This window comes from Adiantum capillus-veneris, chromosome 7, assembly GCF_014529385.1.
Source record: "Adiantum capillus-veneris isolate H3 chromosome 7, ASM1452938v2, whole genome shotgun sequence".
NCBI classification, from domain to species: Eukaryota; Viridiplantae; Streptophyta; class Polypodiopsida; order Polypodiales; family Pteridaceae; genus Adiantum; species Adiantum capillus-veneris.
The window spans coordinates 68,523,099-68,538,058 of NC_140937.1; positions in this window are offsets into that span (position 1 = coordinate 68,523,099).

A 14,960-nucleotide genomic window follows, 5' to 3' on the forward strand; every position below is an offset into this window, starting at 1 on the left:
GTATCTTTGTCACCTGCCATATCTGCATCAGCATACCCTTATAGAAAAATATCAGTTCCGCCAAAATACAAAGCATTTGTTGTTGTCCCTTTTAGATACCTAAGTATCCACTTCACAGCTTGCCAATGCTCTTTTCCTGGGTTGTCCATGAACCTACTCACAACTCCCACTGCATGTGCAATGTCTGGCCTTGTCCAGACCATAGCATACATTAGAGAACCTACCGCTGCAGCATATGGAACTTTAGACATATAGGCTATCTCCTCTTGTGTCTTTGGACACATATCCTTCGTTAGTTTAAAATGACCAACCAAAGGTGTAGAAACTGGTTTTGCATTTTGCATTGCAAACCTTTCTAGTACCTTCTTGATGTAATCTTCTTGAGATAGCTTTATCGTCTTCTTCGTCCTGTCCCTTGATATTTTCATACCAAGTATCCTCTTTGCAGCACCTAAATCTTTCATTGAAAAAGATTTGGACAGCTCCTCTTTTAGGTCTTTGATGTCCTGCATGTTAGCACTTGCAATCAACATGTCATCAACATACAACATTAGGATGATGAATTTCCCATCTCCCAAATTCTCCGTGTAGACGCACTGATCCGAGTTGCATCTTGTGAATCCATGATCCAACATCCATCGATCAAACTTCAAGTACCATTGTCTTGATGCTTGCTTTAAACCATACAAGCTCTTCTTTAATCTGCAAACCATTTTCTCCTTATCTTTTACTTCATACCCCTTTGGTTGAAGCATGTAGATTTCCTCCTCTAAGTCACCGTGAGGGAATGTTGTATTTACATCCATTTGCTCGAGATTTAGATCATGAGCAGCCACAAGGCTTAAGACAAGCCTAATTGAGTTCATTTTTACAACAGGAGAAAATATTTCATTGAAGTCAATACCTTTCTTTTGAGAAAAACCTTTTACCACAAGCCTAGACTTGTACCTTTTCTTCCCACCTTCTTCTTCCTTTAGCTTGTACACCCATTTGTTTTGAAGTGCCCGCTTACCTTTAGGCAACTCAACCAACTCCCATGTTTAGTTGCGATGTAGTGAGTCCATCTCCACTTGCATGCTCTTCGTCCATTCTTCTTTGGATTCATGTTGCATAGCTTCTTCATATGATTCCGGCTCTCCATAATCTGAGATCAAGAGATGGTTGAAGGAAGGAACAAACCTTTCTGGAGGTCTACTTGCTCTTGTAGATCTTCGGGGAATAGGTTGAGGCTCCTCATTTGGTTGACGTTGTTGCACATTGTCACCGTTTGCAGTCCTTGAGTCTTCACCGTCCTCAAGCTCCATGTACTCATCACCTGTTTCTTTTGTTTGTTTTCTTTCCAAGTAATCTTTGTACATATTTTGTTCATTAAAAATTACATCCCTACTCCTTAAGATTTTACCATCTTCAGGATTCCATAGGCGATACCTAAAGTCTCCTTCTCCATAGCCAATGAAGAAACACTTTTTGGACTTTGCATCTAACTTTGATCTTAGGCTTCTATCTATGTGCATGAAAGCCTCACACCCAAACACTTTGAGAAATGCATAATTCACCGGTTTACCTGTCCATGCCTCTTCTGGAACTCCCCCATCCAATGCCGTTGAGGGTGACCGATTGATTAAGTACACAGACGTACTTACAGCTTCCGCCCAAAGCTCAAGCGGTAGGCCTGCATGTAGCCGCATGCTTCGTGCCCGTTCCATGATTGTCCTGTTCATCCTTTCCGAAATCCCATTTTGTTGAGGTGTCCTTGGGGTTGTCCTTTGCCTCCGAATGCCATTGCTAGCACAAAAGCTTTCAAAAGCTTGGCTGCAATATTCGCCTCCATTGTCGGATCTTAGGCATTCAACCTTGGTACCTGTTTCATTCTCCACAAAGGCTTTCCACCTTTGAAATATGGAAAATACATCGGATTTATTCTTTATGACATAAATCCATGTTTTTCTAGTCGCATCGTCTATGAATGTTACATAGTACAATGAGCCACCAAGTGATGGTGTACTTGCAGGACCCCAAACATCAGAATGAACCAACTCAAGTTTTTTATTTTTTCTTTCATTTCCTGATTTTTGAAATTTTACCCTCTTTTGTTTACCATAAACACAATCTTCACAGAACTCTAAGTCCACTTCTTTCAAACCTGGTAGAAGCTTCTTTGTTTGAAGAATTTGCATTCCTTTGGCACTCATATGCCCAAGTCGGCAGTGTCACACCGCACTGTCAACTTCTGTAGTTGCTGCACAAGCTGAAGGTCGCATGCTAACAGTACACAAGTAAAGTGTACCGACTTTTTCACCCTTGGCAACCACCAAAGATCCCTTTGAGATCTTCCACCGTTTGTTTCCGAATGCAATGTTGTGACCTTCATCGTCCAATTGTCCTGTAGAGATCAAATTTTTGCGAAGAGAAGGAACATGCCTAACATCTTTAAGCTTCCATTCATTTCCGTTAGCAGTTTTGACAGAAACTGTACCTTTGCCGACAATCTCACAAGCTTCATCATCTCCCAAGTATACATACCCAAAATTATCTTTGGTGTAGTCTTGGAAATGTTGCTTGTGTGGTGTCGCATGGAATGAAGCCCCGGAATCTACTATCCAGGAATTAGACACATTGTCTAATGAGAGAATTAGAGCATCTTGCTCTACTTTACCTGTCACATTGGCCTCCAATGTTGGCTTGTTGTCTTGAGACTCTGTCTCCTTCTTCTTCTTGGACCAACAATCCTTCTTGACGTAATCTTCAGCTTCCCTTCCTCCGCCATAACTCCCACTCAATTCAAGGAATCCTTTCCTTGAGATAATTTAGCTACGAGCAAACCTTGCACTGATACCAGTTGTTAGGAAATAAGACGTAGCTAAATAGACAATTGAGTAGATTACTTAATGGAGAGAGACAGATTTATATACACGAGATTATAGAGTAGAGAGAGAGAGAGAGAGAGAGAGAGAGAGAGTACACACGATATACGTGGTTCACCCAATGTGGGCTACGGCCACGGGAAAGCAGCCACTCAATGGCTTTAGTACTTCAAAACAAGAATTAGTTTACAAAGGGATTATACCCTTAATGGAGCTCCCGCCTTGCTTCACTCTCACCACATCACACTCACCTTGTTGCATCAACTTCACACTATGAAATGCGTGTAGAAATGGCCTCCTTTTATAGGCCAAAAGGGCTGCCCTCTCTAATGAGAGACAGCCATGTGTAGCCGCCCTTGTGCGAATAAGTCCAAATCGGACCCTCCAATCCGCCCATGTGTGTCCGCCTTTGAGAAGACAAGTCCGCTTTTGAATTCGGCCACCGGCCACCGGCCACCGGCCATTGACTTTCGACCACCGGCCACCGGCCATTGACTTCCGACCACCGGCCATCGGCCATTGACTACCGGCCACCGGCCAACCGACCGGTTGTTTTCCGACCACTTTCCGGCCGCCGTCCGGCCATAATATTCGGGCGAAAAAAAATCTCGGGGGCCTCCGTCCCCGAGGCCTTTAAAGTTGCCCCTGATTCTTGTCCGTGAAAATTTTGGTTTCCGGTGAGTGATTTTCCTTCACGCACGATGGCTTCTCCTCATAATGGGGGCCTTACAAATGTGCGCTTTTACCACAGAAAATTACAAGGGTAAATCAGGCTCCATACTTAACAGGCCCCTGTCACCCTTAGCTCTCTCCAGCAATGCATCCCCCCCTCTTCAATTGGTTGCCCATCTCTTCTTTGGCGGCCTCACCCCATATGCAGCGCCACCTCCTCTTGCTCTGACTCGCTCCCGTCTTTCACTGCTTATGTGCAGCCCTCAGTCCATGGCCCTTGTCTTGAGCTCAACCAAAGCCTCTCCAAGGCCGTCGACTCTCTAACCACCCTCTCTTTTGCCAACCCCCAGCTCACGTCCCACAACCCAGATGGTGCCTCACCCACGTTGTGCTCCTCTCCTCAGCAAGGCGGCCTTTCTCTTGATCACGGCCCAACCTCCCTCGGTGGCCTCTCAACTGCAGATGGCGCCCTTCATGCCCTCTATGGCTATCCACTGTTGCGGGCGGACTCCTCAGGTCGCCCCCAACTATAGCCCCTCTCCAGCCAGTTGGCGGCCATCCTCTGTCTATCCGATGTCTTCTTCTTTTTTAAAAAGCTTTCAGCTAATTTTAACTCCTCTAGATAAAAAAACTCCAGCCCTCTTTCCCACGCCTATGAAACTGCCGAAGGTCAAAAAACACATTATTTTTCCCCTTTGACCTCACTGCCTGTACACCCATAGCACAGACTGCTTCCCCACCTTTTAAGAAGTCATGCTTAACTTCCCGTCGCGCTACCATGAAAAAACCATCGCCCTTTCAAGTCAAGTTGATGATCATACCTATGGTCGACCACTTGCTTTGAGTTCTCTATGCCATAAAACTCCACCATTCTCCAAGACAATGGCCTCACAATCTTTGCTAACTTGAAGTTGCAATTGTTATCCACCGGTGAGTCGAAGCATCTTTGAGAGTTCTAGGTATCCCGATCAATTGAACTTGAAAACCTCTGGTCTGCCAAAATCCACATTTGACATACACTGTCCGACAATGTCGGGCACAACTCGCATCAAGCAATTGTACAAGTATTGTATTGCCCACCTGCCATCTTCCATGTACATGCTTCGGGATTTCTCTCTGGGTCGACAATGTTTGCCTGTACCACTGTGTCCGCTTAATCGGGGAGAGAGAGCCGCCGCGTTGCATCGCAACTTGGAGAAGCCCAAGAAATGGCTTGTACTTTGTAGGTCAAGGGAGCCGAAACCGCTTGCTTGCTTGATGGGTGGACGGAACTCGGACCCTCCGACTTTCCCATGGGAGGAGCCTTTTGTTTTCTTATTCATGATCCACAAAAGTAGCGATGAAGAAATAGGAGCAGGCAAGGCCGTCGAGTTTGTTGGGCTGGAGTAGCAACACAAAGCAACATCGTCCTTGCTCCGCTTGTTGCGGGAAAGGAGAGCAAAGATGGCTAGGCTCGAGGTCACAATAGAGGCGCCGTAGTATGAGCGCAGAGCCGAGCTGAGCTTGAGGTCATAGTACATGCATCGCGATATGAGTGCAGCTTGGGAGAAGAGGGGCGGGAGACCGAGCTGTGGGTGTTGAGGGCTCTCTTGCAAGGCTGTCCCTCACCCAAGGGAGGCCAATGAGAAGCTGAAGAAGACGAGTCGAGTCTAATGAGGCTAGGGTTTGTGTGTGTGTGTGTGTGTGTGTGTGTGAGAGAGAGAGAGAGAGAGAGAGAGAGAGAGAGAGAGAGAGAGAGAGAGAGAGAGAGAGAGAGAGAGAGAGAGAGAGAGAGAGAGAGAGAGAGAGAGAGAGAGAGAGAGAGAGAGAGAGAGAGATGTGAAGGAATGGATCGTAGGCGTGTGTGCGTGTGTGCAACGAAGATGGACAGAGTGCGAGACAAGAGAGAGAGAGAACACGACACAAGGATGTGGGGTGGAGCTCCCAAATCTCAATGTATGAGCACAATGTGTGAATAAGTGAGAGCTCCTTACTCTTTGTATGTATAAAGAATAAGGAGATAAATATGCGCGGTCGGACACTGGCCGGCGAGCAAAGCAGCACAGTGAGGCACACCGCCTTTACGTAACATTCTCCCACTAAAGGTTGTGTGACGACAAGTGGCGAGAAGACTAGCCTACAAGTAGTATATACAAGAGGTGAGAGAAAACGACTCTCAACCTATACCCACTGGATGACTCCAAACACGTGAGTGCATCTGTAACCTCTCTAGTGTAAGTGCAACATGTATACCACTAGGGCTAGAGCCACGATGACACTCCTGATGCAGGTATTGAGTGACAACCTGCATGGCTCCACAATGCACAATGCCAGTGTCAGTCATTGCACAAGTGGTCTCAAGACCAAAAGTTCATACATGAGAGACCCGAAAGTCGACAAAACATGCACTATGTGTGCCAACCTATCCCTGTCAGCAACCTCAGTTCCATATGCATCCTCATCAGGAACCACTCTGACTATGCATCACCATGTCAACATCATCTGGCAAAGGCATATCTGCTGAGAATGACTGCAAAATCAAAAAATCAGCATCACTGCAATCACACATAGCTGTCTGAAGGACATTGTCTCCCTCAAACATATCAGATGCATCATAGAACAATGCATCGGTCTATGGCTTGTCTATGGCTTAACTAATGTCACTCAACTGATGACTGGCCAAGCTGTGCATCCCAGAGATACCACTATCTGCGTGAATGTCACTACAAGACAAATGCATAAGCTGCTCTCCATGCAGCACATCCGCAAAAGAGACATGCCTCGTGTCTCGCTCCAAACATGGCTGCAAATACACAAAGACTACACCGCCTCGTGTGTCAGAAATATGCAAAGGGTATACCAGACCACTCCTGCACCTCTGGCTATCACCAGTGATCCCCTATGCATCTGAATTGATCGCTCTCCAAGCAATACACAATGTCCACTACTCTGCCAACTGGCGCACTGAAATCAGACTCTGGCTGAGTCCTGGTACATAACGTACATCTCGTAGCGTAAGCAATGCACCGCTAGGTAAAGACATACGTACATCTCCAGCACCCTCTATGTCATATGTTGAACCATCAGCAAAATGCACACAACCAAGTCTCCCACTAGAGAAAGAGCAAAAAAAATCACAACGTGGCATCATGTGAAAAACTACATGCTCGTCTAGTAGAAAATACTAGGTAAAGACATGCATACATCTCCAGGAACCTCTATGTCATATGCTGAACCATCAACAAACTGCACACAACCAAGTCTCCCACTAGAGAAAGAGCAAAACAAATCACGACGTGCCTTCATGTGAAAAACTACATGCTCTTCTCGTAGAAAACGCGGAGACAATGTGCTATCCCAAGACACAAAGTAGTCTGAAGGCAAGCTAGACTCAAAAGTGACATGCCCGTCACATGCATACTCTCTAGCATATGTCCTCATAGTAGCACCATGCATCTACCTCTTTCGCTGCCTCATACGATGTTAGAGTGCAAACAACAAGGAAAACGAGTGCCTCTATAGCCTTGCACGAGTCACACCGTCGAAAAGAAGAACTACTACATTGTTGAAACCACCTCTGATAAGCACTTGTAAAGATTTATGAAGAGCCCTTCTAGCATGAAGCACACTTTGAATTAGGATAAACCAAGGACATAAAAATGTAGCTCGTCTTGAGTAGTTGTCCATAGAGCATCCATAGGCTAAAAACATAAAGAAGACGAGAGAGATATGGCCATTCGAAGTTGGGGGTGTCCTCTCTTATGCTAAAAAATGAGGTCTCTAGAAAGTTTGCATTTGTTTCTTAGAATTGCACTATAAAAGGGGTCCTCTTTTTATCTTTCATTCCAAGAGATTTCTTATCTCTCCTCAGCTGACAAGGCTCTCTTGCAAAGCTCCATTTAATTGGTCCATTTTTGGTCTCATTTGGGTTGGAAATGGGGCACTCGGTGACTTTTGGGCCAAGGGAAGGGGTGGGGCTAGCATCCAGGGGACCAAAAAATGGGGCCAGGCGCCTGGGTAGGTAGGTGGGAACCCAAAAAGGCACCATCTTCTCCCCCTTGAAGCCCACTAGCCCCCATAGCCAAGAGAGAGAGAGAGAGAGCTCCTTTCTCCTTTGATTCAACCCTTATGAGCTCCCCATCCTCCCCTTATACCCTTCATTTCCTCCTTCCCCCTTCCCATGTGGGATAATCCTAGTGCCACATGGCACCTTCTCCACAGTTTTCCCAAATTTCTCCTCTCCCCACAAAAAATTCTCAGCTCAATCTTCTTTCCAGGCCAACATTCTAGAAGCATAGTGCACCGCTCTGGCCACCAAATGCGACGCCGTAAAGCACGGCTCAGAGCCCATTACTTCTCCAAAAATTTGAAATCTCAGCATTTCTAATCTAAATCATCAAATTGGCCCAGTTGCCTTTGTTGCATGCATTTGCAACCACTTTCTAAGTCGAGACCGCCCACTTTGGACGCACATAGCTCAAGATATACAAGTCCAATTCACGAGCTATAAGGCACGACTGAAAATACTTATTGAAAACCATCTTTTGGGTACTCAACCCACCCAAAACTCAAGTAACCAAGCCCGGAAAAACCAAACCTTTGTACATGAATTTTTACATGATCACTCCCAAGACTCAAAGAACTATGTACACATATATACATGGAGCTAGTTATAGCAAGTGTTTTAGCATGGTCTACTGGCTTTGTGCTCATCCAAAAAATGCATGACATAGATTTCCAACCCCCCTAGCATTTTTTATCATTCATGAGAAGCAGAGATTTCTAGGGTGAACAACTGCTGTAGCTTATTCCCAGAAACCTCATTTACATCCTCGGATATCTTCGCATTTTCTTCTTCCATTGATAGCATCTCATCTGTCACAATTGTCATCAAACGTGCCAGATACTTCTTTAACCTGTAACCATGAACACGGTATTTATGCTGTGCACCACCCAAATCTGTCAATCGATATGTTCCATTATCAAACTTGTTCACAACAGTGAAAGGCCCTTCCCACTTAATTTGAAACTTTTTTTGAAAGGTATTGTCCAACTTACTATTGTATCGCAACACAAGATCACCCTTCTCAATTCCCTTATCCTTTAGACACTCATTAGCCTTTATATGAGCTTTCTTTGACACTTCCTCATAGTAGCTCAAAGCCAAATCTCTATCCACCACTTCAATTTGTTCTTGAAGGAGCACTTATGATATACCAACTTTTTCTACTCACTGCATCTGATTCTCCAACTGCATTTGTTTGCTTAAATGTTTTTGGACCATACTTGAATCTTCAATAGTCACACTTTCTTGAGCTCCTTAATAGTTCAACACTTTAGTGTCCAACGTCCTCTTTTTAGACAAAGTAAACAGGTTACCCAACTTGGTTGGTGTTTATACTTTCAACTCAGGGTTAGTGATGGGAATTTCTAGCTTCTTAATGGAATCCAACATGTATGGAGTCTGCACACACTTGAGGGCTTCTTCTTTTGTAAACCTTGTCTGTGCCAAAAACCTATAGGACTCCAACTTCTCTTGATCATCTTCCAATCCTACTGGTAAGTCCAATTTTTGAGCTGAAGCCTGATCTTTCTTCACCACTACTACTTTTCTAGAAGACCCAAGTAATCCTTTATCCTCTGCATCATTCTCATCACCTGGCAGTTGGTGAGAAAAGATAAACAGAACATCCAAATATGCACACAATCTACTATTGTCCTAAGCCTTCCTTTTATCTAACAAATAGACTTCAACAAAAATCTTTTCATACAACCTATTTCCCCAATTCACTATACCCCCTTTCTCTCCAAAACATAAAGGAAAATAATTTTCTTTTGCCATATAGTCAAACTCGACTAAAAAGAACATTCTTTCCATATACCACTTCAAATGTTCCCTGCTCACATGATTTGCATTCTTCAGTGTGTAATATCTCATGCCACCTTTAGTAGCACCAAACTCCTTTTTCAGAAACAATTGAGAGCACTTAGGGATCATGGTAACACCTTTCAATGGTAATTTAAACACCTCTGCTACTAGTTCAGGGGTTAAAGAAAGAGTTCTAGAAATCATTCCTTTAGTTTTCTTGAGAATGTCTAGCTAAGACTTTGCATAATAATTACACTTCCACTTACCCCATGGAAGATATGCAAAGGACTACAAACCTATCCTCTATAGCCACATAGAATTTTCCTTTGTCTTGAAGTCAATATCCACCTTGAAGTCCATGAATGGGTCCATCAAGGACTGCCAGGATCTTTATTGCAGCGAGGGGAGTCTCCACCACAACATCCTCATCAATAGAACCTTCTTCCTCCTCAAGACTACTCACGTCCACATTGATAATAACTCCCTTGCAATGCAGTCACCTTCGCAGCTCATCCTCCTTAGGCCTCGGCTGTGTAGTGTCAATGTGCTTTCCCTTTCCCATGGCTAAGGGATATTGTACAATAGGAATGTACTTGAAAAGATCGGGTGGAAACATGTGTACAAGACAAGCACAATGGAGATGATAGCTTGCACCTTCAATTAGCGCACCACATCTTTCACAAAGCTGTAATCATACCCATGTTGCAATAATTTACATTAGTGGAGAATCAACCCCCAAACCAAGATTTTTTTAAAATATCCCACTTTATTCGGACCCATGGAAATTGGACCTGGTAACATCCGACACACCATAATCCGATTGACCAACTCATTAGCTCTAAACCCTGGTGTCTCTAACCTACTATTTGACTCCAACTGACTCCTTACCTTGAACTTTTCCATTCTCCACCTCTCCGACAATTCTTCAAAAAAGGAATGCCAGAAGCTACACAACATTCATTGGTATGCAGTTCACGACTTTAATCGAGCATAACAAAGGAGGGGTTACATCAAAATCTCCTAGAATTATCTACATTTTAGGACCCTATCAAGGTTTCTAGTGCTTCATGAGACCCCCTAGCCATTGGTACCACTTTATGAAATTTTTGAGGTGGTACTTGGTCTAAGAACCTTCTTTCAATGATCCTCTTAAATTTAGTTGAAGACTGTGTATTTCCTTTATCCAACATATCTAATCTACACCCTTACTCTCCATAAGTAAACACTTTAAAACATTTCCACTCCCAAGAAATTACATTCTTTCAACCAAGGGAGTCTATTGATTGGTACACATCCATCACTTTTTAAAACTCTTTAAGCCATCCATCACCAATTAAAGCTCTTCAAATTGTACACAAGCCCAACTACCCACATTTCCCTACAAAAAGTCCCGACCTTTTTTTTTCCCTCCAAAAGTTCCTATTAAATCATAAGCCTAAAGAGAGACTTTTTTGTATTCATGGAAAGCCATGATGAGACTCTATAAGGCAAAAGGTATTGGGAAATGCCATGATTGAGTGAAATTATCTCTTTCTCCTTTTTGTACACTTGTGACTTGTCCCTTCCCTCTCTTATTTTGCCTTGAAGAAGTACTCACATGCTTGGCTTTGATTAATCTTAATGAGTTACAAGATTCAAAATACAATGAATTAGAGACTGAAGCTAAGGATGAGCTATCAAGTAGCTCTAAAGAAAAACAAAGAAAAAATCCAGCACGAGGTGTACTTCTATGATTTCTCCAACAATAAATATGGAAAACAAAAGAGGCATTGAGCAAAACGAGTGAGAAAATAGACAAACATGCAAGGAAAACCTATTCCTCTTTTGATGAGAAAAACAAAGTACCTGATGCTTATGGGAGAAAACGACTGTGTCATGGACAAATTTACACGAAAAGTTATCAAACTAGCTTCTACAAATACTAATTCAAAGGAAAATTCAAAGACACAATTGAAACATCATAAAAAATGACAAAACTTGAGCGCAAATGTGAATATCAAAAGCTAAAGAAAACCTTGAAAGAGGTTTGGACAATAGAAATGGAAAGTGAAGAGGATCTGACATCAAAAAATTTGACACAACCTCTCACTACAAAAAGTACATGATACAAGATAGAAATATCATAGTTCAACAACCAATGAGGGAACTAAAAGAAACTAGAACATCATATGATTGACCTGAAAATTCTAAGCACATTGACTTTGCTAAACCAAGACAAGAGCCAAATCCGGCATATATTGCCATAGATCTCACAGAGGAGGAAGAGCCTTAGATGTGTTTACATGGTCATACAAGGACCTTAAGGGAGTTCACGTGAGAATTTTCCAACACACGATACCCCTTAAGAGTGAGGTGAGACCTTGTAGAAAACATCCCTATATATACAATGTAGCATTCACTAGAAAAATCTTATACACCTTCACATGTCCATCTACTACCTGAGACTCCACCTTGAAGACTTCATGTACATTGTCTAAGATGGATTTCTCTTCAATCACCTTAGCCTTTAAACAAAAAGCCAAATCAATTTTTGTTGTTGCCTCCTCTCAAATGGAAGTACAAAATTTGACTCTTATGTCATTTCTTAGTATTGAACCACTAGTACCTGCTTTTGTTGAAGCGGAACAGGAATCATTTCCACCCTTAGGAGGAGTTGGCATTGTAGCTGCATCCATTTGTTCTTTTCCAAATGTCTCCACTTGAAATCCTCCTTCAAGCAATATCTCAATTTCTTCATTTGTAAGATTTGTTCCTAAAGATCAACCGACCAAATTGTTGGTGGAGGAGATGTTCTAGGATCTATGTTATGATCCACCACATAACAATGAATAACATGGTTGGGACGAAACCAAAACCATTGCCTAAATAGCCTATTTGGATGTTTTCTATACCCCTCAAAAGATGGAGCAAGAGTCCCTTTGCTACATGCCACTATATTTTGTCCACATCTTTTTCCACCATTGGGGGTGCCACTACATGTTACACGGCTATTAAGAGGAGTTTTTCTAATTTCCCACATAGCTTCTTTGACCTTTTGTTCCAAAACACGAACCTTTGCCTTGTCTTTAGAATTATCAATCCCATTGCCAGTCCCTGAATCCTCCCTAAAATTGATCTTTTTGAGCCTTCCACTGGATGTACGGTCACACGTTTTATGTGTGGAGTAATCCTCAACATTGATCACATTTGATGGCCCTCGCTGCTGTCGAATGGTTTCTTTGTCTCCTTGAAGAGGTGTATGACCTTTATACATGGGTATTCCACATGTAGCCTTATTTACTATTCTTATCAAGCAATCACATATATGCAAACAAATTGGTGGTTGACGATAGTGAAAAATAAGCTGGCCTCCATGTCTATCACATAACCTGCCCATACAAGGTAATTTGAGCATGCTGCCATTATAATGCATGGTGTTCAACTTTCATAAATTAGCTAATTTTAGACAACTTTCATTGAGATACTTTAGTGAACCTACACAATGGCTTTTGCAACACACTACAAGAAATGCGATGTTCGAGGTTTGCACTTTGGTCTAGTGGTGTGGATCGTACTTATGTTCCAAAACATCCATTGGATGAACCTTCCCTAAGGTTGATGGAAACTCAAACACCATGTTACCATTGTACATTTTTTGAATTTTTGTCACTCGTTTTGGTTTCCACCATCTTGGAAAGAAGCTTCTTGAAAGAATCTTTGTTAATGTGTTTGGCTTTGTCATCGAGTAAAAAAAAAAGACAAAATATTATTTGTTCCCCTTACTTTGACAGAGTTTTCCAATGCTTGCTTCCCATAAAGTTATTCCTTGCTTTGTCTAGTAAGGTCTACGTAGCGAGCGTCCACAAGAGTAGCATTTATCCCACTCAAATTTGAGACTATGCCATCTTCGACCACCACCACCAGGAACTTTGTAGAGAGAGATTTGTCCACAACATAAAACTTCTCTCCTAAGTGATTGCTGGTTTTCTCTAATAGCACTGTCAATTATTCACTCCGAACCATGACAATAGCATGTAAAGCACTCAATCTTTGCGAATCAACATGTTCTAGTACATATCTAATCCTAAAAGCAATCTTTCCATTGGTAAAGAGGAAAGCTCTTTCGAAGGAGGGAAACACTAAAGTGCACGACATGATAGAAGAGTTTAAGAAATAAGCACTATATTGAAAAAATGAGAATGAAAGTGTCTAATTGTGTTTGGAATAGATAAGGGCATTTTATATTGATCGAACAAGTTTTTAGTATTTTTATATATTCAAAAAAATCTAAATTAAAGTGTTTTTAATTTGTATTCTATTAGCTAAGAGGGTTCTTTAGGATGCGTAATGTCATTGTTCACCAACGTTACAAAAAGGATATTGACAATACAAACCCAAAAGAAATCCACATTACAAAAAAGATCTTGGCATTACAAACCAGCAAGAAATTGTTACAAACGTAGATATTTGGGTATTATGAACTAAACTATCCATACATGTAATTAAAGCTAGTGTGCAAACCAAGTATCCTTACTTCACTTGGTTTGGCGGCCTAACAGTTGACAAGTTTCACGTCCATGGTGCCCAGGACCATAAATCATTCTTGATTAGAAAAACGTCAGACCATGATGATGATGATATCATTCTGAAAAGGATAGCGAGCTTGTGGAAGGAGAGAGAGGGATTGAGATCAAGAAAAGGGAGATTTAGAGAAAGAGAGTTAGTGTGTGAGAGCATGCAAGAAGGAGGGGGGGAAGAGAGAGAGAGAGAGAGAGAGAGAGAGAGAGAGAGAGAGAGAGAGAGAGGTAGTGTATAAAGCAAGGGAGAGATGCTTGGCTTGAGAGAAAATAATGGTTGCCAATCTTTTGTTTATATCTTTTTGGCAACAATCCAAGTTTTACCAAAACAATAATATTTAATAAAGTTAATTTTTTCTTGCAATTATATTAAAATTACATCTCTTTCTTTTCACACAATTTTCTTCTCTTTCTCAACACACGCACATAGTCTTTCACCCATGCACTCTCTCAACACACACCCTCTCTCAAACACGCACACTCACACTCTCTCCCTCTCCACACACACATCCTCTCTCTCTCTCTCTCTCTCTCTCTCTCTCTCTATCCCTACCTTTTATTCTCTATACACACTCTCTCTTTCTCTCTATCTATCTTTCTCCACCCACGCACTCTCTCTCTCTCTCTACACACACCCTCTCTCACACATGCAAACTCACACTCTCTCTGTTGGAATTAGGGTTGTAGAGAAACGCACACTGCTTGGAGAAGATGAAGGAAGTTCAAGGCACACAATAGACAGTGTGTTACTTAGTGTGCAATGGAAAGATAGATAGCCCTAGAGTGATGGGAGTATATACAATGCACGGGGGCAAAACCTCCTAAAGAGGGAAAAAATGCCCCGATGGTCCTAGTGTGTTCACACACATCATTACCACATGTATATGGTAACAAATCCCCCCTGGAGTGATGCTATGAACGAGAGCTGGCACATGAGTAAAGGGAAGTGCCATGCCCTAAGGACATGATCACTCCACAAAGGGGAGTAAGCCCAAAGCTTTGCGGAAAGCTTCGAGATTC